This window comes from Mustela nigripes, chromosome 3 (genome assembly GCF_022355385.1).
Source record: "Mustela nigripes isolate SB6536 chromosome 3, MUSNIG.SB6536, whole genome shotgun sequence".
Taxonomy (NCBI): Eukaryota; Metazoa; Chordata; class Mammalia; order Carnivora; family Mustelidae; genus Mustela; species Mustela nigripes.
Genome location: NC_081559.1, coordinates 53,172,680 through 53,197,966, shown reverse-complemented (window position 1 = coordinate 53,197,966; position 25,287 = coordinate 53,172,680). Strand labels below are relative to the sequence as shown.

Genomic DNA, 25,287 nt, shown 5'->3' with positions numbered 1-25,287 from the left:
CCTACCTCCCCCACTCCCCAGCAACCCTCAGTTTGTTTCCTGAGATTAAGAATCTCTTATGGTTTGTCTCCCTTCCTGGTCCCATCTTGTTTCACTCCCCCCGCCATGACTCCCCACCCCGCCTCTCAAATTTTGTATCAATATTTAAAATGCTCCCACCCTTTGACATAACAGTTGCACTTCTAGGAAATTATCCAGCAGATATTTAATAAGTGAACCAAATAGCATTTGTTCAAAGATTTTCACTGCACTGTTGTTTCTACTACCAAACATCAGAAGCAGAATAAATGTCCTCAGCTTAGGAACTGGTTAAGGTAAGGACAGGACCTTCATGCAACGCACATTTTCAGCGTGTTCCTACATCTTAGTCTTTGAGCTGGATTCTTCACTTCCATTGCCTTGATTCTAAATCTTTAGGGAACTTGGCCTTCGGGCACTATTTGTGATTGTGAGATGGAATAAATAATGTTTTAATTCCTAATCAGTAAAGGGCAGTTGGATATGAACATAGAACCATTAAAAAGAAAGAGGTAACTCCACTTGGATAGAAGAAACAATTTCTGATATCTATCTTTTTAAAAAAGAGAGAGAAAGAAAAGGCAATAGCACAGCGGTATGTATGGTGTCGACCACTTGTGCATAAAAGCCGTATGCAATATTTGTATCTACATATGGTATCTGTGGATGAAAATGCAAGAAAGTGATGGCAGTGGGTGGCCTCTAATAAACAGATCCCAGGAAATGAGGGTAACCGGTGGAAGGTCGGATGAAGACAAGCTTTTTAGTGCATCGTCTAATACTTTTTTTGAATTTTGCACCATATGCATGGGCTCCTTATGAAAAAATGTATGTCTCTTTTAAAAGACCAAATGACTTGAGAGGAATAAGACAGAAGGGAGGAGAAGGCCATTTCTGCCATTAGGTGGCAGGTGTCCAAGTGGCCCAGCTCAAGAGTATTTGAATAAATGCTGCAGCAGAAATGAGGGAATGTCGAGACCCACATATCCTCTACCCTGAAGACGCTGTAAGAATTTGACACTAATTCAATCTTGAACTGGCAATAAAGGAACGACTGACTTTTCCAAAATTAAGGAAATGAGAAACGGAAGGAAGGGAGGAAGGGAAGGAGTAGGCGAGGGAGGGGGGTTCAACTAGGGGCAATGGCAACAGAAAGCAGAGGTTTCCCAGGTAACCCAGGAAGTGAGCTGATAAGGATCAGCGCCAGGCCCAAGGGATGGGCCTGAGGAGGAAGAGCGAGATTTGATGCTGTTTTAAAAGGGGAAACTCAGATTCGTGGACTCATTGGATATGCTGGAGGAGTAGGGAGGAGCACATCCTGAGCAGGCTGCATTTGCAGTGACAGCTTTCCAGGAAATATTGCTGCATTCTCAACATCTGCATGCATCTGAGAATTACACCTGGATTCTTCATTTCCATGCCTTGATTTTAATCCTTAGGAAAGTAGGCCTTGGGGTACTACTTGTGATTCTAAAATGGAATAAGTAATGATTTAATTCCCAGCCAGTAAAGGGCAATCCAAATGACTGGTTCCACCATTTCCCCAGGGCTAGTTTGTAACCTGGGACAGAAATAAGCTGTGTGTATTAAATCAATACAATCGCTCACAAGTTAAAAAAATAAAAAAGATAAAAAAGCATTGCTTTGGTGGTTATGTATTCTATGAACTGTTTCTCTTTCTTAATGGCTTGTTTTCTTCAGATGATATAAGCGAGACCATATCTCCATGGTGAGCCAAAGCCAACCAGGGACTAGGGTGCCCTGAGCAACTGTTCCAAGGTGCTATGATGCATATTACAAGTCCCCGCTTGCCCCACTGGGCTGTCACAATGACAGGTTTCCTAAGAGAAATGATTGTGTAACATTCCACGGCACTCCCCGTTTCCTCCTCTCTGCCAGCCCCAGGAGGGGCCACTCATCAGAGCACGGATGCTCAGCAGACTAGGGAAAGTGCTGGCGTATGCCACCCAGAAGACACCGTTGGCTGTCTTGTGATTGTTCCACGCTTGGCCGGACCAGCAATGAAATCACTCCCTCCACAGCACCTCTGATGTGAAACAGGATTAGTACACAGCATAGCTCTGAAACACAACAACGCATGTGTTCGTCAGGATGTGTTACTCAGCCTTAACGAGAGGAAGTTCTGCTTGCCTGAAGAAGATTTCCACAGATTCCATGACAACCCACTCCCCTGTTTCTCTACCTTTGACTCCCAACTCTTACCACTTCTCAGGGGTCTGCCCTCAGCTGTCCTCTGTCTGTGATTTCCTCCACTTCTAGACACTTAATCTTTCATGGCTGTGCTATCCGCTCCCAACTCCACTTCAGTAGCCTTGGCTTTCTCTAGATCTAGATGTCCAGGAGGCATCTCCTGCTACTTACCTCAGAGTCTATGTTGCCCAAAGTGAACACTTGACTCCACCCTTTTCCTTCCAGTCATTTTTCTTCCTGACTTTCCTACCCGATACTATTATTTTCCCAGTCACTTAAGCTAGATTCCTTTCCCCCTTCCTTCTGCCTTGCCATGAACTTCATGCTAGAGCCTTCCACCTGGTTCAGGACCTTGGTGCATCTCCACTCCCATTTGTAAGCACCTTCTGAGTGCATTTCCCGACTTTCAATCTCTCTCACCCCTACTTCTCAGGCACATTGTTGCCAGATGATCCGGTCAAATACATTGTTTCTTATGCTGCTCAAAAAATTTTCAGTGGCTTTCCCGGCTACAAAGTATCCTTATTCCAACAAACAAGGGATACTTCCTACAAACTTTTTCATGGTTTTTATTGTCTTCTTGTAATTCTACCACAGATTCATTTCTTTAAATTTTCTTAAACTTTCAGGTTATATCACATTTATGGATAATGAGTTCTCTAAATTTATTGTTTGGGGTAAAATTATTTCTCAATTTTTTTTTTTTGTTTGTTTAGATGTGAGCAATATAAATATAATACTACTCAAACTACATAGAAAAAGACAACTTATTTTCTAAGGACAACTTACGGACTCACATAAACACAAAGCCCAGAATTTGTTCTAACTAGGTATGGTTGCTTCTAGGGACTCGGTGTCATATTGGGGATGTGTATCTCGCTCTATTTCTTGGACGAGCAAGGTAGCAGGAAATCTAGCTCTATACTTCACCCATTTGAACACCTGAGCAGAAAGATAGTCTTTGCTTGTAGCTCTGATAAGAAAGTTCTGGTAAGTTCTTGGAAAGTTGTCTCACGTACAGCCACATGTCCATCTCCAAATTAAACACAGTGAAAAGGGAAAATATTTGGCTAGATCTGTTTCACATACCCACCACTGTGACAGAGAAATAGAGATGAAGGAGAAAGTTAACCTCACTCAAATCTCAAGGTATCAATTCTCTACAGAACAGAAGATGCACCAGACTTCTATCAGAAATAAGTGAACTACTATACAGACACAGACACATACCTGGAATGCTTTTGGCTGTGTATAACAAATTGCCCAACTTAAAGGGGCTTAAACAACAAGGATCTTTAATGGGTCTTACCTAACCAAAAGTCTGGATGGAGAAAATCCTAAGATGGTACAGTGTCTCTATCTTTCTTTTGAATCATCTTCAGTCTCTCTACATGTCATAAAATGGTTGGGCAGCTCCAAGCATTACAAATCATATGGCAATGTTACCAGCAGGGAAAAAATGGCAAAAGAGACCTTCCATACTATCTTTCTCAGAAGCCCCGAGCTGTCCATGCTTCCCTGTCTTTGGCCGGAAGTGTCACAAACCCATCCTAGACCAATCTTTGGAAACGATAAAGGGATAACTAACTGGCTTAGTGCCCCACATGTAGTCCTGGCGCTAGGTAGACTCGTAGACTTTTCAGTAAGAAAAAATGTAGATAGGCCATTAAAATTGTTTGCCATTAGGCCCTACTTCTTATTTGATCCCTTCTATCTGTTTAAACTTTTGGTAGTGTTTCTTGTGCTGAGGGAATTTAGACTTTTTAAATTTTGAATCACAACATTTTGGAGTTTGAAGCAACTTAGGTCATTTAGTTCAGGGCTTTTCAAAGGTTTTTTTGTTCTTATTGTTGTTTGTTTGGTTGGGTTTGTTTGTTTTGTTTTGTTTTGTTTTGATTTCAGACTTGTAATTCAAATGCAAATAAATGGGAGAGTTTAAAAATGGCCTGGTGGGAGTGAGGGGCCTGGGCAAAAAAGGTGGGGCCCCACCAGCCAATGGCCCTGAGGCTCTTCTGGGAAGTTAAAGCCCTTCAGAATGTAATTTGAAAACCACATCTCTCTTCAGTTCTCTCATTTAGAGAACTGAGGCTCTGAGAGGTAAAATGCTTTGACCTTGTTCTTCCACAGGTTACTTAGGATTGCAGCTTCAATTTACTGATTCCCTAATCCCTTCATATCTTTTATGGCTTAATAATTTCATAATGTATTTGTCTTCAAATTTTGCCCTGTATCCACACACTTAAAAGGCCTTAAAAATAAATCTTAATGTAGAAGTTTTTACATTATTTTTTAGCCTTTTATGATTTTTTCTAACTCCACTCTACTATTTTTCATATATAGTGTCCTGAGCTGATGTAGTATTTCTGGTGCAACAGGGCTGTGACTGAGCACCAAAGATTGCTTGATACTACATGTGCTCCAGTGTTGCCTCTAAGAGCCTCAATTCCCTCAATTGTTAAGGGGAGGTAATTATAATACCTACCTCGCTGGGTTCAAATCCATGTGTAATGCCCTTACATAGCCAAGCATATATTCACTGCTACCATGTTTACTATTATTTTCTCATATCCCCTTCCCCCCACAACCCCCAAATCTTCCTTAGCTATCAAAGATCCTTCAAATTGTTGGGAATTTTCCCCCTCACAGATAAAGGACCAATGATGTCTAAATTCAGAAACTTCTATCTTGTATTTACCTTCATTTCCATAAATGCCTTTCCTTCACTTTAGTTTCTCTCCCTCATATATCTTTGCTGCAGGGTTTGCAGTTTTACTTTCTGTGGGCACTAAGAATAAAGGTTCAGATTCATACTATTAGAGTTGAAAGAGGTCCCATGATCAAGTCATTCACAATGAAGGAAGAGGCAGTTTAGAGAATTTAGGTCATTTGGCTAGAATCACAAATGCTTCAACTTTCCCTGTTCAGATCACATAGTTCTAATTTACCTTTATAATTTGGATCAGGGTCCCAGTTCCTGTCACAGCTCCCTCATCCTTATCTCCTGTTCTTGACAAAGATCATCATGTATTTATCCCAATAGCTAAAAGATAATTAGGGAGAGGCTGATGTAAATTGTCTAAATGTCTACATACAGCCAGGTAATTGTGTAATCCTGTACATACATAACAAGATTTTCATTTGCCTGCCTCACCAAGGTCAGCTTCAGAACAATCACTTCATAAGTTCAACAGAAGTTAATATAATAGGATTTTTTTGTAAATGTTAATGTTTTCCCAATATTTTATTATAATTACAAATATCATTGCTTTCTTTAATATCAAATACAAAAACATATAATTACAAGGGGAATCATTACACACACGGAAATATCTCTTCTATTAAAATGTGGAAAGAAACTTCTCCCGTGAGCATTGGTGGTTCAGTGGTAGAATTCTCGCCTGCTACGCGGGAGGCCCGGGTTCGATTCCCGGCCAATGCAACAGGGTTACCTTTTTCCTTTTTTTTCCTTTACTTTCCACCCATGTGTGTTAGGTTCCCCAAGCAAGTTAAGTAACGATATCCAAAAGTTGATTTTATGCACATGAAGAATGAAGTACCGAGGGTAATTTCCGGTTTCACTTTTACTTACAAGAAGAAAGGTTGTTTCTCTGAGCTTAGCCTCACTTTAAGACTGTTTCCGAGAGCCCTTGAATATGTAAGCAAAACGTATGCATGCTAGCGTTCTAGAAGAGGAAAAGAAAAGTAATCTTGGCTGTTTGGAGATGCCGGGGATTGAACCCGGGACCTCACACATGCGAAGCGCGCGCTCTACCACTGAGCTACATCCCCCAGCCGAGGAACCCTTTTCTGGTAAAGGGATTCATTCGGTCCCTTTAGCGCTGGTCAGACCAGTGAGGTTTCAGGCGTCTGTTTCGGTGCGCGCCTCCGCGCACGTTCCTACCCTTCGACTCTCGTCTCAGGCTGCTTCCTTGGTGCTTCGGGACCCCATGCCGCCCGCCGTCTGGGACGCCGGCGGGACGCGCTCCCCAGCACGCCCGCCGGGGCCGGGAGCTCGCAGCGGGAGGCGGGGGTGGGGGGGGGGGCGCCCAGCCCCGCGAGGAGGCGGGACCGTCGCCCAGAGAGTGCCCCAGGGCTGGGCGCCGCCGCCGCTTTACGGCGCAGGCGCGGGGGTGGCGAGGGCGCCACCCGCGTTCCCCCCGGACTGGCGGTCGCGATCCACCGCCCAACGCGCCCGCGGCCCCGCGCGGGGAGCGTCGCCCCGGTGCTGGCGGAGACCTGCTCCCGAAGTAGAGGCTGGGGACCTTCTGTGCGCACTCGGAAACCTGGTTTACCTGTCCCTCCAACCCCGCCCCGCAATAAACTCGCATCCCAGGTAATCGACCTGTTCAGGCCAGGTCCCCGCGAGCCGGGGTCTGCGGGAGTTCGTACGGCCACCTCCGGGAGGTGTGAACGATTCTGCAACACGCTCTTCTCCGTGGGGACCAAACAAAACATGACACCGCCCCCCTCTCTGTTGCTTAATTATCTATAAATGATGATAAAGTTGGGCGGGGAACCTGCTCAGGACGGATTTTTCTCTCTGATATTTACACCTTGGACACCTCTGACTGATGGATATGTTAAGACAGTAAAGTAAGTCACTGAACACCTCCTTTAATGTCCTCTGAACCCTCCCTAACAACTAATCGCGCCCCCAGCCCCGAATGAAGAAACGTATCCTGAGTCCTGTTGCCTCGGAAATTGCTTCTCTGCAGTTGTTTGGGCTACATAATACTTGCATTCTAGGGGGATGATGTGTGTTTGACCCTTCCCGGTGCGGTTTAAACTGACACCACCCCCAGGCAAGCGAAGCCTCAGTGTAGAAGCCTCCGGCCCCTGATGGAAGCGGGGAGGGGGGGAGATCTAGTGTCTGGGGAGCTGGGTCGCTCTCATGTCCAGTCGACCTGACCGGTACGGCAGACCCCAACAGGTTAGGTAGCACAGGGAGGGCCTAGAATTTCTACTCACTTCAGTTGCAGTAAAGGACCTCTTGTAAATGAAATGGTCAGCAGGCCAAAAAAGCAGAGCAGAGAGCAGAAGTTGCAAAATAATTCTGAGTAACCCACAAGCTTCATAATCCACTCTTGGATTAAAAATAAATAAGTTACTGTGTTTGCTTACAGTAATTTAAACAAATAATGGCTCATAATCAGATTTTGTTTTTAACTAGAACAAGCCACATGCTGATCTAATACAATAATACAGAATGTCAAAAAAAAAAAAAAAAAAGGAAAAACCCACAAAAAAACACAAAAACAAACCACGTCAGTGGACAGCCATTAGGAGTTCTGCTCCAAGCTAGAACATTTCCAAACGAACCCCTAGATTCCATCCTGAGGCACTAGAAGATGAACATGTTCAGTTGACTCTGAATTGGGAAACAGGGATAAAACCATTTCTCCACCCCCAAGGTTTTCACCAGGGCAAATTACAACGGTAGCATTTAGTTAATTGTAAAGGAAGTACATTGGCCTCTAGTGACCTCACGTTGCCATGCTCTTTGGTACCCTTCCCTCAAGTTCGGGCTTATTTCTCCATCACCTCAGGAAACTCCCTTTCTGGGATAACTCCCTTCTTTCTCAGGCAATTGTGAGATCTCAGAGCTAAGCCCAGAGAAGTCTCTTCATAAATGCCCACTCCTATTCCTTCATTCCAAGGCCTAACCAAGTGCATTTGATAAAGAAAATGAAGCTCTAAAGCCAACAGAGGATATCACGTTGATTTACTGGCTTGGCTTAACCCAAAAGAAAGGCTTCAACTCCCTGGGCTTGTTCAGCCACTGTGGTTGGTGGAAAGGGTGACTAGGAGGCACACTTTTGGATTAGGGGGACTTTTCAGGAAAACTGGGATCACATCTATACTTTTTGCAAATAAAACTGCGTCAACTTTGTTCACAGAAGAAGGGAGGCTAGCCAAAATGTCCAAAATTATAGAGTATTAAAAAACACAGTTCTATCTTCTACCCTCCCATTTCTCTTGATTGGAGACAAATTTCTCCTTCTCAGTCTCCCTCTTTCTCTGCCCCCCCCCCCACATCAAACGCAATGATTGACCACAAGCCCCCACTTTGAAGCAGGTGATATTGATCTCTGGCTGTGCTTACACCTTCCCTTCATATTCTTGCTTCAGCTCTTGGCACTCTGGCTAGCAGGTACAGAGCACGTTTCCTTCAGAGCTGACTATGAGCTAAGATGTTTATTTCCAGTCCAAGCAGCAGTTCTTACTCCTGACTGCACATTAGAATTACTGGCAGAGCCTTTGACAAATGCTAATGCTTGCTAGAGCCCAACCCCAAGCCAATTAAATTAGACTCTCAAGTAGTGGGCCCAAGCATTAGTGTCTTTTAAAAATCTCAGATGATTCCGACATGCAGCCAAACCTAGGGGCTGCTGCTTTAGAACTATTCGCATGTCAACAAGAGGTGTCCAGTGATAGTATTTAACTAAACCTACTCTTTTTTTTTTTTTTAAGATTTTATTTATTTATTTGACAGAGAGAGATTACAAGTAGGCAGAGAGGCAGGCAGAGAGAGAGGGGGAAGCAGACTCCCTGCTGAGCAGAAAGCCCGATGCGGGACTCGATCCCAAGACCCTGAGATCATGACCTGAGCCGAAGGCAGTGGCTTAACCCACTGAGCCACCCAGGCGCCTTAAACCTACTCTTTTAATCACTTTGCCATATATATGTATACCAAATCACCATGTTGTATGCCTTAAATGAATATAATGTTATATATCGATTGTATCTCAATAAAACTGGAGGAAAAAAAACAAGGGAGGTCTATTACTAGCCCAGTGATTCTTGACCTTGGCTGCATATTGGAAGTACTTGGCAAGCTTTAGGAAAAAAAAAATTCTGATGCTTGAATCCCATTTTCAAATATACTGATTTAACAATTCTGACCCATTCTTGGCGTGAGATTTTTACAAGGCTTCCCAGGTGGCCCTATATGCAGCTAAAGCAGAGGACCACAGCATCAGGGGCACCCTTTCTCAGGTTCTCCACCCTGCCGTATGAGCAGCCAAGCCCATCATAGGTCTGAAGCAGAGGACTCCAGAGCCCCCCACACTTGGAAATTGGCATTGCCAGAGGATGAAAAGAAGCTGACTCATTCCAACTTTTCTTCCCTATTTTCCTTCATCTAAAATAAAACTGGTGAAAGCAGGTGTTCAAGTGCTAAAAACAAGCATTTCTTAACCTCATATATCCAATCTCCTCTTCGTGAGGTGTTTCTGCTGCTTTGCTAGCCATTAGAAAAGCTCCAGAGGGGAATAGGAAAGGGGTGGAGAATAATCTGCACTTGGCACCTGGGAATACCCAGTGCTTGGGTTTTCCCGGATGAAAAAAAGATCGGATTGCTTTACTCAAAACCTAAAGGAATAGGCCGTGCTTTGAAATACATTATGTTACTCCTCAGGATCATAACTATTAGTAATTCTTCATTACCAGAGTTAATTATCATTAATAACAACCTGAGGGCCAAAAAAGCTACTGGTTACATTTAATTCAGAGAAAGTTAATAAACATTACTCTTTTCAATAAGTATCCCAAAGTGAAAAATTCTAGTGATCATAATTTGCATTTGGAATTAGAAGTATTTATTGAACAGTAAGTTAGAGCCTACTTAGAAAGATGCAAATTCTATAATTTAGATTCTGGTTACAAGTAGATGGAAACAGAAGGAGGTACATATTTAAGATGACATTTAGAGAAGAGATGTTAGAAAAAGCCCATACTTCTGGAAACTATCAATGGTCAGTCAGTTTAAGAAAGGGTGTTTTAAGCCTGGAAGGAGAAAAAAATATCTATGTGGGGTCTGAGAGATTTTCCAAATTCAGATGATCTATTCATAATTGGGTTTGTAGTCTTATAGTACTGGCCTATTCACAAAAGCTGGAAATAGGATATATTTTCTTATGGTGTTCTCAGAGGTCTTATTTTGACAACTAGCAAAAGAGATAAGTATTGTATATTATTCTATATGAATTCTCCAAAGCAGTAGCAGTCACTAAATTCTCAATAGGCATATAACACAGGCTGGCTTATAAACTCAAGTGGGTAACTTTTAAAAAATGGTGTCTAAGGGTAAAGAGGTGTAAAGGACTCTACTAGGGTAATGGAGATATTCTAAAAGATTCTAAAATTGGATTATGATCATTACACAACTGAGTAAAATTACCAAAATTAGGTAATTGTACAGTTAAAATGTGTGAATTTTATGATATGTAAATTAGGCCTCAATACAGTTTTAAAAAGGGGAGGTCCATAAGGGAACGGAATGTGTTAACAGTGGAATGGGATGAATGTGCCAGAGGGATATTACACTGCAGACTGCATAACTCATCTGGAAAGGGAAAAGGTGGTACCCGAAAGAGGGAAAATTGTGTATATAGAAGGAAAGAAGCAAATAGTTGTCACATCCGTAGGGTGTCTACTGTCTCTAGTAACTGTTAACAAGAACAGGGAGCACAAGCTACGTGCTGGGAACTAAACTAAGCACAGGCAAACACAAACAAACATTGCCATACAACTGATGAATGCTATAAAGGAGTTTTGCGTGGAGTATTGAAGGAAGAAACAGGAACAATTTAATTTGCCCATGTTCACATAGGTAAAGATGTTGAAAGCAGAAGTCAAACCAAGCTTATCTCACCCTTCAGTCTGTATTCCTAGGCTGAATAAATGTCTTCTATGCATGTGCCACAGACTGCTGTTCTCCTTCCTATAATAAATCTTCTGGCTTCTAGCTGGACATATGAACACCAGAAGCAATGATATTCCCTACCCTCCTGGGCAGTAGGTGAAGGAACAGGCACATCTTCCTCCTCTTAGGACACGTGCCAGAAGGTGTAAACAAACACCATTTCCCCTCCAATCCTATTGGTAGAACTTACTCTCATGACTAAATCCTCAATCTAGCTAAGTGAGGGTTGGAGAAAAGGGAAAGTTTTTTCCTTTCCCTACTGGCCAGAGTGCCAAGAGCTGAAGCAAGAATGTGGAAGGGAAGGTCTAAGCACAGCCAGAGATCAATATCACCTGCTTCAAAGTGGGGGCTTGTGGTCAAACATGACGTTTCATGTCCATACCTGGGTAGAGCAGCTTGGGTCCCAAACAGCTGTCTAGTCCCTTTGTGCTCTCTGCAGAGAGAATCTAGACTTCTGTAAGAGAGGCATAAGCTTTCTTCATGTTTAAGCCACTTTATTTGTAGTCTCTCTTTCTCAGAATAGAACTTAAATTCTAATTAATAGAAATAATGGTTCTTTCTAGAACATAGGTAAGGATATAGACTTATGTGGCCCCTAAGTCTTTGATGAGAAGCAGTATTGCCAACCTCTAACACTAGGCTGGGGTTTCCTGGCCCTGACAATAAGCTCAGGATTAGACAAGTGGAATGGTGGCTAGCAATTATCTTTTTCATTAATTCTAGGCATAGAAAGGACATAGAACTTTCCTGCTTATTTATGATCAAAAGGGAAAGGGATATAAAGGCAATCACACCAAAATGAGATACTCTTTCTTAGTAGGTCCTCTGTATCTTAACCATACTTAAAGGATTAGAGCCAACTAAGAAAAGCCATAACTTTCTCTCTGGATTGAGACATTTAGCTCCCAAAGATCGTACTTCATGCTGCTCCTTTCCAATTCCAAACTTTTGTTATTATGTTATCAACTCCTTAAGAAGGGAGGAACAGGTTAAAATGTTAACAGGTATCAAAAATACTCATATTTCTTGCCCCTCTTGAGTAACAATGCAGATGCCAACTACGGCATTGCCCTTATCCTCACTTGGGAAACTGAAAGTTCTTGCCTGATGTACAAAAAAGGCAAAAAGGATAATAAGAATGCCTCTACCCTTAACAGCATTTAGAGAAATATTATGTGGACCCCCAGGAAAAACTCCATAGCTCTGCAAGAAAAACTATATATACACACATATATATGTATATATACTGGAGAGAAGGAGGTGCTCTGATTTAAACAATTATGTGCATGATAGTGTCATTCAATAAAAGAGAATACATTGGAAGGAGAGCAAGCTTTATAGGTGGTCATTAATTCTATCTTTATTTTGTTCAATTTGAGGTACAGTCATCTCTCCAAAGACAGACCCTGAGCAGATATTTAGATGCTGGATTTGGAGATGACAGGTTTGGCATTGAAATACATACTTAAGAAACACCGGTATAGAGAAAATAAAGTCAGAGACTGGATGGGACTAATTAGAGCACAGAATGAGACAAAGGGTACTGAAGATCTACTTTCAGGTACTCTAATATGTAAAGACTGAGAAAGGAAAATGAAAAGGAATAACCAGGGAGACAGGAGGAAAAGCAGAGGAATAAGGTCTTAGGGATCCCACTGGGAAAAGAATGTTTTGAAAGGGAATTTCAAATACTTAAATATTTAAAATACCATCCCCCGTGAAATCAGGTATTCTATCTAAGATTTAAAATGTCCATTAGAGGGACACCTGGGTGTCTTAGTTGGTTAGGTGTTTGCCTTCAGCTCAAGTCATGATCCCAGGGTCCTGGAACTGAGTCCAGCATTAGGCTCTTTACTCAGCAGGGACCCTGCTTCTTTCTCTGCCTACCACTCCCCCTGCTTGTGTACTCTCTCTCTCTCAAACATATAAAATAATAAATAAAATCTTTTTAAAAAGTGTCCATTAGATTTAGTGACATGGAAGTCATTGGTTGACATTAATAACAGTTACTTCACTACAAAACTGAATGTTAATTCTTTTAATAAATGCTGTGTAATTCACAGTTTCTCTCTGTGGAAAGTTTCCCTGTCTTCTAGCAAAAGAGCTGTTTCATGCTCTTTATCCTTTAATACCAACCTTAAATAAACTATTTTTTCTGAAGCAAATTCATCTGGAAATTAGTGAGGTCCAAAGAATCAAGAAAGGACAAGAGAGGGACGCCTGGGTGGCTCAGTCAGTTAAGCAGCTGCCTTTCATTCACGTCGTGATCCCAGAGTCTTGGGGTAGAGTCCCACATCGGGCTCCTTGTCCGGTGGGGAGCCTGCTTCTCCCTCTGCCTGCTGCTTCCCCTGCTTGTGTGCTCGCTCTCTCTGTCTCTCTCTGACAAAGAAAATCTTTAAAAAAAGAAAGGACATGAGACACAAGTACTTAAATCATAGGAGAATTTACAAATAGGAAAGGCTCTCCTTTTTCTTTTCTGATACTAAAGAACATTACACCTATTCATTTACTCAATCTTTTATTCAAAGCAATTATACTGATCACCAACCATATACTACAACTGTGTTCAAAGTTAAGGATAAAAAAGTGACAAAGTTACTGTTCTGACTGTACTTTGGGTCAAGGGAGGAGGCCACCAAATATAAAGTATCAATAGTGTAATAAAGGATATGGTGGAAGAAACTACAAGTTTCGTATGAACACACAGAAAGAAGCCTTCACCCAGTTCTAGGAGATGAAGGAAGGTTTTTGGGGAGGCATGAAGTATGAGTAGCAGTTAGCCTATTGGAGATGAGTAGGGATAGAAGGATGAAGAGCATTCTAATCAAAAGAAACAGAATATGCAATAGCCTAGAAGTCAAGAAGATCATAATGGCTTTGAGGAACAAAACTTAAATTTTGTGGGGAGGGTACATGCTGTACTGTAGAGCATGAAAAGGAAGAGCTGAAGATGGAAAATAGGCAAGGGCCTTGTAAATTTCACAAACCCTCAGAGATCTGTGGAAACCATGCAGAGTTCTACACAGGAAAACAATATGAGATTTTATTTTTAGAAAAATTATTCTGGCTGTAGTATATAGAACATAGGGGCAGGGGCCCCAATAAGAAGCAAGAAAACCACTGGAAGCTTCCTCCTGACATCAGCAAAGAAATTACAAACTCAGGCAAGAGAGGATGATCAAGTGCTTCAATGTCTAATATGGTGGCCATTAGCAATATATGTCTACTGAAATGTGGCTAATCTAAAGTGAGAAGGTAAAATATCTCAGTAATCGTTTTTATCATGACTACATGTTGAAATGATAATATTTTTAATATATTGGATTTAAATGAAATACATTATTAAAATTAATTTCTTTGTTTCTTTTTACTCTTGTGGGTACTAGAAAATTGAAAATTGTACACACTGGACTCATTATATTTCTATTGGACAAACTGATTTAGAGCACTTGCATGGGAAATGGATAAAATTGAATAAACAAAGAGATACTGAGGTAGGACTTGCATATCAGTTGGATATAGAGGATAAGGAAAAGGGAGGAATAAATGATTCCAAAACTTCTGATTTGAGCAACTAAATAAAAAATGGTATATTGAAGAACACCTAGGGATATTAAAGCCCTTTTTGTTTTGTTTTTAAGATAGAAGAAGATTCCAGGGAAGGATGGAGTCTGGGATATAGTTAATGTGATAGATTTAGAGACAGTAAGTTGACATTCCCATGAAAAATGCTTCAATTTTCTCTGTGAAGAAGAAGGTTCATCTCCTTGGTCTCAGGGCCAAGATATTATCTTTAAAGTTTTGATGAAAATGGGAAAACTCTAGAGGAGCTGGAAGGATTCCAGGCAGCACTGAGACCAAAATGAAGTTGGAGAGAGGACTGTGGAGAGCTGCTCGTCTTCGGCAGGCCCAGAGAAAGGGGAATGCCAGATTGCCTGAGGAGAGGTTCTGTTAGGAATTTTTGACAAAAGGACAGTGGAGCCAGGAAGTATGGGAATTGATAAGGGTAGGACTGAAAAAATAAACATAAAATCTCAGGTTTTCCTGAAAGGAAGTAAAGAGAAGAATGGGTTGACCAGATGCTTGCAGAATTCCTTGATGTCAAAGTGAGAGGGCTGTGGTCAGTGGTATCTGGGAAATAAATATTTCAAATATTTCAGAGGGTGATGACATTGCCCTGGGAGTGAATACCTAAAATGGAGTGGAGGTGAAGTTTAATACAGATATGATCAAGGAATTGAGAGGTTTTAGATATTCACAGGGACATTAATTCACCTCAGGGAAACAGTGGGGTCTGGGTGAAGCAGGCAGTGAGCCAGAAGCATGTCTTCAAGGAACGAGGGGGTGGGTGGGTTGGTGACAGGAGGGAAGTAGATTTATAGCATAGTAATTATCCAATACATGTTAGTTTCTCTTAACAGTTTATATACAAATTAATAAATGATCCTATTTTGTACTTTCACATTAAAATAATGTTCCATCCTTCTCTCCACAAACACATGGAGATACGATATATGTCTCCTCTCTCTCTCTCTCCACACACACAGACACACACACTCACATATGCTACTCACAGCTGATATACATTATTCCAGTTTTTAGACAAAATTGACAAAGAATTGGGGGGAAATGTGATAAATTGTGCATTTCATTTTGTGCTTCAGATAGAAAAAATATGTACATTTTTTTAAAGCATCATTAACAATAGCAACTTCATAAATGTGCTCAAATATTAGCTTCTAAAGGTTAGAGGCAGGCCATGCTCGTACATGCTGAAGAAGCATTTTTTAAGACAGATTTTTATAGTGAAAAGAGAGCTTAAGTAGGAGTCAGAAAACACAATATCCAAGAAGCTTGATCAGTTATCAGGTGTTTGGGGCAAGACATTTAACCTCCCTGAATATCCACTTACCCATCTGTAGAAGATGGGTGATGTTCACAGCTCCCACAACTCAGTGGGATCTTTGAGAGGATTAAGTAAGAAAGCATACAGGAAATTCCTTTGTGGCCTGTTAAATGTTCATAAAAATTATCTGAGGGGACATGGGACCGAGCTCTGGTAAAAATTTATCATGGTTCCAACAATACTAATAATATTCTCATTGAAAGAGGGAAATTAAGGTTTGGGTCAAATTTGTGATTTCTGAAGGAAGGTTACTTTTTTATTGATAATTGGTTATTCTGAACTTTGGTGGGATTTCTTTTCTTGTTTAGGTTAGGTACCAAAGTACATCATCTCTGAGATTTCCTTAAAAAAGGGTGGACCTTGTATCATCTCACTGGAGTCACCTGAAATGTTTGTTTAAATGACAGCTGCCTGGACTCAGCATCTAAAGATTCTGAAGAGCCTATATCTGAGCTGATGCTACACACACCACATTTTTTAAATTTGTTTTATTTGTTGAGCTGTAATTCCCATATCATATATCCACCTATTGCAAGGGCACCACTCATTGGTTTTATATATTCGCAAAGTTGTGCAACCGTCACCATAAAATGAGATCTGTTGGGTTAGGTTAAAGTTTCATGGACATGGAGACAGCTCTGTGGCTAATGTATAAAGAATCTCTCCCCCAACCCCAAGTATCAAGATAGCTGAAAGACAAAATCATTGCATTCCACCAGACTGCTCAGCTTTCTGAGAGCTGACGGATTTCTGCTAACCATATTTCTCCTATTTTACAAAAGAGTTAGGGGACACTATAGAGAAAATGCAAATGCTGCCTAACTAAAGGAGAGTGGAATTTTCCACCTCCCTGAAAATCTGGCAAGCCCTGGCCTTCTCTTCCCAGCCCATGTATCAGAAAGAGTTTGTAAGGGAAAAGAATCATGATCAGGCGAAGGTTCCCCAGCTCCTCTTAAGGCCTACTTTCTGATCTATAAGTCTTTTTCTCTTCTTAAGAATTCAGGATCAATGCAAATTCCTAATATCTTTAGACAGAGCATGTCTCTAAAAGCTTATTGACATTTTCAGTTTGTCAGCTTCCAGAACTCCATTGTTGACTCAGTTCCACCTCTGTTTAATTAGAGGGGATAGACTTTTAAACAAAAACACTTCATTGTTTCTGTAAATGGTAACAGAAATGGTAAGGTGTGAACCAGAAACACCCAGGGCTTTAGAAGGAGTCACAGTCCTATTCAGGCTGATGTTTGAGATATTTTGCAAAGTGCTTTTCTTACTCCGCGGGGAATAAAATGTTTTGGAGAAGCATATTGGGAAAGCTAGGTAAGCTGCTTTTCTAGTTTTCACAGAGACGGTTTCTTATTTAGTGTACAGTGTGGTAAATTTCTTGAGAATCATACTCACTTAAGAGTATTAAATATATATAAATCTATTTTATCTATTAATACCTAATATTTTATTTGTAATGTTTATATGTATTATTATATGCATTATATAATCTCTTCCCTTCTAATGGAATTACTAGTCACTCTAAGGAGGTCATATCAACAACTAAGTTTGATCATGAGGACAAAAACAACAACAAAAAAACTCATAAACTCTTTCAGAGGGTTTAAACCAATAGCTCCTTTTTACAGATGAAAAACTAAGGTTCAGAGGTTTGTAACTTTCAGTTAGAACACACTTCTCTGCTTCCCTTAGAGTAGGTGGTCACACCTTTATGGCACATTATCTTGAATTAACAGTAAGAACTCAATTAAATATGATTTTCAGGGTGAAGCCCTAAAAGCTGTAATGAAGTAAGTTCTAGTCTCTGTTAATAGTTGAGTATTATATTTTCAAAATTACGACATTAAAATGAAAGCAGAGTTATGTTTTAGACTTGGTTATTTTCCATGATGTCGAGATACAACCAGACAGCAAGTTATGCTTTAAAGTTGGTTGTTTCCCTCTGCTGTACACAAAGATTGTCAATTCAGTAGAAAGCTCAGCTCAAACCAACTATGAATGGTTTCCAAATTCCAGAGACCTCTGTCTGGGAACATTTTTCAAACCGCCGGTAGTATTGCCACATATAGATCCCATCCAGGTTTAAAGCCTAGGCCCCCACAACATCAACCTTGTTTATAAGTCTTAAAGTTGCCCCTAGTTCCAGGAAATACTTTGTCATCATGCACTTGACAATTTTTGGTTGCCATCAACCGCGTCACAAACTTAACACTCAGTTTTCCCAGTCAATCTTTCCAGGGACCCAACTCACCTCTCTGTTTGGGTTTCCATGCTGACATTTAGAAAAACAACAGTCACTCGACTCATAAAGCACTTTCTCATGTTCGTACTAATTTTAATATTGACTTTCTCCTAAAAGCTCCAAAATATTTTAAGGTTTTTTTTTTTCCTTTTTTTGCAAGATTGAGCTTCCAACTTGTGTTTTTTTAAGTGCTTCCAAATTTTTTCTTAACATATGTTGCACGAAGTCTGTCCTATTAACAGAACCCACTCCTCTTCCACATAGCATAAAAATCCAAGATTTAGCCTTTCAGAGAGCATTTCTAGGTTGTACCATTAATTTGAGCTTTGAGTTTCACTCAAATCAATTTGTTTAGATTAGGTTCTCTCAAGTCACTTTATAATCATCAAAGATTCTGAGTTCAAATCCATTTCTGGAACACCCAATTTAATATATCTGGATGAGGACACATTTCTTTATATGTGAGGGAAGTGAAAAGAAATTGTTTTTAATGAACATAGCAGTATAACATTTGATCCTAACATTTTTGAACAGCTCTCTCTTTGCTTTCCCCCTTCCACCCAGGAAACTCTGTTTAAAATTATAGGATTGCATCAATATGTGTATCAAATTAAGAATTTTAGAGAGGTATAATTGTGTGTGATTAAGCACTTTGATGCTAGAATCAGATTGCCTGGGACTGGATCTTAGTTCTGCATCCTACCTGTGCAAACTTGACAACATTATTATCGTTTCTGCACCTCAATTTTTTTTTTTTTAAGATTTTACTTTTTTATTTGAGAGAGAGAGAGCACAAGCAGGGGAAGAAGCAGAGGGAGAGGGAGAAACAGGCTCCCGGCTGAGCACGGAGCCCGATGCTGGGCTCACACAGAAGGCACTTAACTCACTGAGCACCCCTGCACCTCAAGTTTTAAATAAGAATAACAAAAGCTAAATGGAGACTGAGTAGTAAATATATGCAAAGCACTTAGAACCATGCCTGTCACATAGAAGTAATATATGTTAGCTAATTATATATAAATGCATTTGGCTGAATAAAATTTATAGATCAGTTACCAGAAATATAGATGCCATAGAGTTTGGAGGCTATACACATGAGATCCCCAGCATATATAAGTAGGATAATTCAGAGAGGAATTTGAGAGAGATTCCTTATTTTTTACTTACTATTTTGAACTTTTGCTTTATTTTATTGTATGTGTGTGTGTTTTAAGATTTTTATTTATTTAGAGAGAGAACACAAGCAGGGGAAGTGGCAGAGGTAGAGGGAGCCTGAAGTGGGGCTTGATCCCAGGACCCCGGGATTATGACCTGAGCCAAAGGCAGACACTCAACCAACTGAGACATCCAGGTGCTCCTATTTTATTGCTTTATTTATTTATTGCCTTGAAGACTTTTACATATTGCCTTTCATTTCATCTTGCATCATAAAGAAGTAATCCTGTAGCAGGAGGTGTTCAAAGATCCTTCTGTGGCTGTTATTTGTGATTGGATTCAGTTCTGAAACACATTTCATCATGAGGCTAAGATTTGATGGAAAATTTTCCAAATGATTTAGATTACTCTGAGTGATCACAATCCTGGAATTTCTCCATGCAAAGGTACAGAAAAGAACAGAGACGTCTACTGAGGAGCAGTTTGAGAGAGGGCAGGAGGGTTGCTTGCTCCCACCCATCAGGAAGGCAGTTCATAAACACTAACCAGATCTCTCACAGGCTTGGGGCAAGGCCAGAAGCTGAAACAAATATTTAGAGTGCAATTTAGGATGATTGATTCTTTATTTACTTTGTTTTGGTTAGGTAAAGTCAATGACCCAGGCATTGCAAAGATGTTTCTGCCTACAGGTTTGGTTGATGGTTGTTGAAATACTCAAGCTACTTATAGGACTTCACTTGTTCTTAAAGGAATTGTCAGAGACCAAGATCAAACAATTTCCCATTGGTGAATGGAGATCAAGCAGATTTGAATCTTCAAGGGGGAAAACATACAGTGCAATTTACTATCTATCTATCTATCTATCTATCTATCTATCTATCTATCTATCTATCTTCAGTCACTCATTCTGAGAATATAGAGAGAATGGTGATGTTCCTACAACTTTAATGCCTCAATAGCAGTGAAGACTTTCTTAGAATATATGAATCCAAATCTGTGATGTTCTGTGCAGAGAATTTAGCAATTCATTGTTTGCTTTCTTGTGTTATTCTCCAGTCCTGCCACCCAGGTAAATCTCACCTTCCTGAGCAGGTTTCAGGACCTGCATTTTATTAAGCTGTGATTCAACTATACTATAGCTTCGCAGCAGGTATCCTAGCCCTGACCTCAAACTCTCAAGATGTTGTCAAATATGCTGTTGGCAGTACCATGGTGACACGGGCAATGGGCCTCTCGAGGTAAATACTGTGTGTACACTTGGATACAATCCATGCCTCTAGATAAGAAGTTCCCAACTAAGGCCAGAGGTCAGACTATCTGCTTTGGGAGGCCAGAGGAATATGTAGCGTTAGGATGAAGGCCATTGTGACTCCTAGCTTAAATGCTCGCGCTGCTACCAATGCACACAACCCACAGTTCATCCACACTCAGTCTTTCAAGCTAATTTTGGGGTTTGGCCCTGTGAATATAAAAATGAATGACATTTAACCCTATCTTTAAAGGACTGTATAGCTTGTAAAAATAACACCCTGAAACAACAGGATTAGGAAGAAAAAAAGGAGTGCTTGTGATTTGAATAGAGGACGTCTCCAAAGTGAAAAAAAGGTGAAAAGCGGAAACGATAATTACATCGATGAAATATATTTTTTTGCCTATAAAATGGCCAAGTGGGATTTTAACAATATCCATTCTCTGTAATAAAAACTAAACTCCACACATGTCAGCTCCTACAAAAAGGGTAAACACTAGCCTTTACAGCTTTGACATTCTGAAATAAGAAGGATAAAGTAGTTACATAGACTTAAACAATTTTAAACTAAGAAATTTTCACATAATTAAGTGATTCAGCTTTTAACCAGCCTTTAATTTATAATCCCACTTGTGAATCCATAGAGAATCTCATTTAAAAATTAAGACAGCTTTTAATTAGGACAGATCATTAAACAGGACAATTTGTATTTAATACGAAGAACCCTTGATTATAACATTGTTCCCTATTTTAGTCTAATCTCAGAAATGTGTCAATATGTATGTTAAAGTAACTTGCACTGTTTATTATTTTCAGACTATTAGTAGCATATAGCCCAAATTTGTTTACATTTATGATTTCAAGATAAAAAAAAATTCCCAGAAGCATATAGGCAGGCTCTATAGAAAGGAACAAAATATCAGCTTCATGAAATGCTCCCATAACACCACCTTCCCTACACAATGGGGAAACATCTGAAGAGGTTTAAAGAAAAAAATAACTAAAAATATTTTTTTACTTGTACAAGCTATCTTTCAGGCATGCGGGGTTTCTTAAGTATGCCTCATCTCAGAAAATATCATGCCCTATAGTTATAATCTCAAGAATTCAGAGATGATTCAGAATTAAGATTTCAAAAATCTTTATTTTTGTAGTAGTGATATGAAAGAAATTGCACAGTTTTTCTTACCTCATCTGGGCTCATTAATCCAGTTGAAAATGTGATATCAGATGAATTCTGCAGTTTTGGAGTAATCTGAATCTGTAGTATTTCCCTAGTCTATTCTTTCCTGTTTTCTTGTTTTTACTTCTCTTTTCCAATTAGCCAAATACAAATGTTTATGTACAAATATGTATCTCTCAATTTATACAGAACCCATGTCCATGTTTAGTGACTACTTAAATAATATCTATTCTTCTCTAGTTTTAACACTGGTTCAAAATGATAAACAGCTTCTCAGTAATGATTCCATTTGTTTATCTCTGGTCACCCAAAAATCTCACTAAAATAAAAATAAAGGAATGAAATAAGATATAAGCCCATGGGAGGAAAAATAATGTGAGAAGAAATTATTGAAGAGATGTCAATAAATTTGGACGAAGGAAAACAGACAGATGAATCCTAAGAAGGCTTGGGAATATACTAGGTAGCTAAAAAGATGGGAGTGGTGGCTAGGATTGAAAATGGAAAGATTGGGGTGCCTGGGTGGCTCAGTCGGTTAAGCCGCTACCTTTGGCTCAGGTCATGATCCCAGGGTCCAGGGATCGAGTCCTGCATGGGGCTCCATGCTTAGTGGGGAGCCTGCTTCTCCCTCCGCCTGCTCCCCCTGTTCTGCCTGCTCTGTCTGATGCTCCCCCTTGCTGGTGCTCTCTCTCTCTCTCTCTGACAAATAAATAAAATCTTTGAAAAAAAAAAAATGGAAAGATTATCTGAAATTCAGAGGGAAAAAAAAAGAAAAAGGAAGAAAGAAATCCAAACCCCAGCTGTGAGCTCCCACGTCCTCTTATCCTTTAGTACAAAGCCACTCAGCTACCCACACGGCCCTACCACCACCACTCCTCCCATCTAGGGAGCTATCACCCTCCCAGGCAGGTTTTATACTTCTGGGTGGATTTCTATCTTTGGCAAGAGTCAGAGATTCATTTTCCAGATTAATTAAATCACAGAGAACCCACACTCCATGAAACAATGTACATCAGAGAAGGGGAAGTGAGCCCTTACAGAAAACAGGGAGAATGTGTGAAATTCCTATAAAATATCAAAACATCTCAGCCCTGTTCCTTGCTCTGCTTCCAGAAGAAATCATCAAACAGGAAACTGGAATGTGTAGTAGGCAGAACAGTGACCTCCTAAAGATGTCTATGTCCTAACCCTCCAAACATCTGAACACGTACAGGCCTAGGGGGAATTAAGGTTGCAGATGGAATTAAGGTTACTAATCAGTTGACCTTAACAGAAGATTATCCTAGATTATCTGAGTGGCCCCAAGTAGTCACCATAGGGTGTTCTAAATGTGGGAGAGGCAGAAGTGCCAGAGTCAGAGTCAGAGTGATGGAATATAAGAAAGATTTGACCAGCCACTGCTGGTTTTGAAAATGAAAGAAGGCCATGAGCAAAGGAATATGGTCAGCTGCTAGAAAGGAGAAAAGGCAGGAGAATTGATTCTCCTGTAGACCCTCTGGAAAGAAACCCAGATCTACTCACACCTTGATTTTAGCCCAGCAAGGCCCAATTTGGTCTTCTTAACTACACACTATGAGATAAACCAGTGTTGGTTCGATCTGTAGTAGGTGAGCTTGTGGTCATTTCTGTTTATTTATTTTTAAAGATTTTATTTATTCATTTGAGAGACAGAAAGAGTACAAGTTGGGGGAGGGGGAGAGGCAGGCTCCCCACTGAGTCAGGAGTCTGACTGGGGCTCAAAGTGGGCCTCAACCATGGGGCTTGATCCCAGGCCCCGGGAACATGGCTTGAGCCAAAGACAGACATTAAACTAACTGTGCCACCCAGTCTCCCTCATTTTTTACAGCACTTTTAGAAAACTGGTACAAAAGACCTGGCCAAAATAAAAGGCCAACAAATACTGAATTTGTATAACTAATTCCTTCTCCTTTCATCCTACAGTAGTAAAACCTCAAGTCAACAACCATTCCCCTCATAGACACGTGCCTCCAATTAGCAAGTAGAGTTTCTAAAGACAAACGACCAGCTATCCCTAGAATGTGATGCAATTTCCGAAATGTAAAATAGATATAAATATTTTTTTAAGTATAAAATTTAGAAGAAACAGAAATGTGGAGGACTGAAAAAAATTGTGTTAGAAAAACCTAAATTTTTTTATTTTTATTTTTTAAAAGATTTTATGTATTTATTTGACAGAGAGAGAGATCACAAGTAGACAGAGAGGCAGGCAGAGAGAAAGGGGGAAGCAGGCTCCCCGCGGAACAGAGAGCCCGATGTAAGGCTCCATCCCAGGACCCTGAGATCATGACCGGAGCTGAAGGCAGAGGCTTTAACCCACTGAGCCACCCAGGCGTCCCACAAAAACCTATAATTTATATAATCAAGAAGCTAAGAGAGAGAATGTATCCATAAACCAAGAAAAGTAAGTTAATGAAGAAAAAGAAGTAGAAAAGGAAAAGAATTAAAGTTCATAGAAATTTAAAAACATGTCAGCAGACAATTGTTAATAGAATTTTTAGAATCTGAAGCTGGAAAAATCATCCAGAAAAAAACAGTATCAAAGGACAATGGAATATTACTCAGCCATAGAAAAGAATGAAATCTTGCCATTTCCAGTAACATGGATGGATCTAGAGGATATGCTAAGCTAAATAAGTCAGTCAGAGAAAGACCAACACTGTATGATTTCGTTCATGTGTGGAATTTAAGAAACAAAACGAAGAAAAAAGGAGACCAAAAAACCAGACTCTTAACTATAGAGAACAGTCTGAGGGTGGCAAGAAGGGAGGTGGTTGGATCGGAGGACAGGTGAAACAGGTGATGGGGATTAAGAGTACACCGATCCTGGGCGCCTGGGTGGCTCAGTGGGTTAAAGCCTCTGCCTTCAGTTCAGGTCATGATCCCGAGGTCCTGGGATAAAGCCCCGCATCGGGCTCTCTGCTCAGCGGGGAGCCTGCTTCCTCCTCTCTCTCTTTGCGTGCCTCCTTGCCTACTCTTGTGATCTCTCTGCCATATAAATAAATAAATAAAATATTTTTAATAATCAGTTAAAAAAAGAGTACACCGATCCTGATGAGCACCGAGTAAATGGGTAGAGTTCTTCAGTCACTATGTTGTACACCTGAAATTAATATAATGCTGTATGTTAGTTACACAGGAATTTTTTTAAAATAGTATAAAGGACAAAAAGACTAGTGACAGGAAAGGGAAAATAAGAAAATCGAGCATGCAACACAGGAGGTTCACAATTCTTCTTTTAGTAAGAATTCCAGATAGAGAATGAGACAGAGAGAGCATGCACACAAATTGGTAAGAGGAAACATTAAAGAAATGATATATTTTTTTAAAAGATTATTTATTTATTTATTTACTTATTTGATAGAGAGAGATCACAAGTAGGCTGAAGGCAGGCAGAGAGAGAGGGGGAAGCAGGCTCCCTGATGAGCAGAGAGCCCGACGCGGGGCTTGATCCCAGGACCCCGAGACCATGACCCAAGCTGAAGGCAGAAGCTTAAACCACTGAGCCACCCAGGCGCCCCAGGAAATGATATTTTAAAAGTACCATTACTAGGGAACATGTTCCCAGTGATTTATTGGTACAACGAATGAAAAG

General features: G+C 40.3%; 2 non-coding genes across 2 annotated transcripts; one reads left to right on the top strand and one right to left on the bottom strand.

The window, feature by feature from the left end:
- Positions 1-5,597: 5,597 nt before the first annotated feature.
- Positions 5,598-5,668, top strand: TRNAS-GCU (transfer RNA serine (anticodon GCU)). The gene has a single exon. It is a non-coding gene; the product is annotated as a tRNA-Ser (tRNA).
- A 278-nt stretch (positions 5,669-5,946) lies between these two features.
- On the bottom strand, positions 5,947-6,018 carry TRNAA-CGC (transfer RNA alanine (anticodon CGC)). Its single transcript has one exon. It is a non-coding gene; the product is annotated as a tRNA-Ala (tRNA).
- Positions 6,019-25,287: the final 19,269 nt, after the last annotated feature.